The following is a 2,120-nucleotide window of genomic DNA, read 5'->3' as shown; positions in this document are numbered from 1 at the left end:
GTGACTTCTATAAAAAGTAGTATTAAGAACAGAGTTTCTAAAACTTGCAACTTTGAGCACTTAGCTGAAGATTGCTAATTACTACAAGTTCTCTTCCTCCACGTTTCACAGTAATGTCTAATTTTCTTTAGAGAATTGATTATGTTGTTAATACCTATATATGATTTTGGGCACTGCAAGGCATTTCCAGCTTTGGCTACTTCAGTCGCTTTGCCTTCGTTGAAAGTATGAAGGTTCCTGTAAAAGACCGAGTCTTGCATCTCAGGTTTCTTTATACATCGTCCTTCTTTGCGCTTGGCTCGACCGATGGATATGTTGCCGATGATAAACAGGTACTATTAGCTTATTCTTGTTCCTTCCTTTTGTGATCCATGGACAAATGCTGTTGATCTTCATCGATGTTTTCAAATTTCTCTGAACGCGGCTGTGATGACAGGTCCATCGTGAGAAGTTATTTCGAAGGCCATTGCTTGAAAGATTGCATTGCAAGCTGCATCTGAGGGCATTCCGATACTGCCGGAAATGTTATTGCTCGCATGGTAAATACTGCTTTTTCTCTGATAAATTCAGTTGGATTCATGCGGTGGCTGAAGTCAATGATTACTGCTTTTTCTCTGATAAATTCAGTTGGATTCATGCGGTGGCTGAAGTCAATGATTACTAACTTAACCAACAAAAGATCAAAGATCATTCAGTGGAATAACACTCATTTTGAATTCATAGCTCCATTTTGAATTCGGTGGAATAACTTTGTTGTTGTTTACACTGGAAATCTGCTGTGAAATCACTTAAGTAAGGCTGCTCAAATGGGGTTTACCAATGACCAGTGAGCAGCCTACTTTGATTTCGTTTATTCCTTAGAGTGAGTTTGACATGATCTTTATAGCTGTGAAATATACTTTTAGCTCACTTTTGAAACTTTAGCTAATTTTGTTGCATAGTCAAAAGCGAATAAAAAAAGTAAGATAAATCCTCCCTTTTTGGCTGTTCTTTCCCTTTCTCTTTGAGCAGATTCTTCTTCCCGTTTCTATCCATACTTGTCGCTTGTCCTACTAATCATTTGAGTATTGCAGAACTTATGCAATTTAAATTTGGTTAAAAATATTTTTTATCTTCTTAACAAAATTTAGCAATTACCCCATTACATTTTGGCCCAGGAAACGATGGGTATTCTTTAAGCCATGTCGATGACGTGGTCGTAGTGCATATTGCAGCGATGCAGAGAGGACGAGTAGGATAAAGATATCTTGTAACTGGAGAAAATACATCATTTGTGGACGTTTTGGACACAGCTGCAGACGTTACTGGTACAAGAAAACCAATTTTCAACGGTGCTATATCCAGATGGAATTTTCGAGATTTGTTGGGTCATAGCCTAAAGCTTAGGTTCTCGAGGCAGGTGGGCAAGCCTGTGGTGGTTGATTGAAACATGAGGTTCGGTTTCAGTTTTGATCTCTGAGTCACCAGGAAGCTTCCTCTCATCCAGCCCCCCGGTACGTCATGGCCCTATATGTTTGTTATTTTGCATGAGATTCATGGAAATTGCTTGCATATCTCCTGTACCCAACATGAACATCCATCAAATAGTTTGAGCTTTTGCATCAATCATAGAGCCTTAATCAACCAATACTTAACACAATCAATGCATGGACCAAAGTAATATTTAATCGTCAATACGTGACCTAGAAGTGCTTACTACTACACCACACTACACTTGGCTCTACACATTTACAAAACTAACCCATGTCCAGTCCCTAACAGGGCCAAGGAAGGGGACTTCAATCCGTATTTCTTATCCCCATCTTCGCCCAGGCTAACGGAGCCTTATGGGGGGAGAGTGGACCCTCAAGAAGCACTATTGAGAGGAAGATGCTTGGCCCCTCTTCATTATCTACCGGGTTTCAAACCTTTCTTCAACGTAGGTAACAACGAGCGAGGCAGAGATGGAAGAGATCGAACACAATATAGCCTATTTTGAAGATAAAGACGTGCTCTCGATTAGAGGTCAGAAGTTTAAATCTTCATTATAACTTTAAATTTCGTTAATACAATACCGACTTACCGACTTGTTGGATTGATTAGTACGATGACATGAGGGGGGGGGGGGGGGGGGGGGGGGA

Source organism: Cucurbita moschata, unplaced genomic scaffold (assembly GCF_002738365.1).
Source record: "Cucurbita moschata cultivar Rifu unplaced genomic scaffold, Cmos_1.0 Cmo_Scf00005, whole genome shotgun sequence".
Classification (NCBI taxonomy): Eukaryota; Viridiplantae; Streptophyta; class Magnoliopsida; order Cucurbitales; family Cucurbitaceae; genus Cucurbita; species Cucurbita moschata.
Note: the sequence above shows the minus strand (reverse complement) of the source record.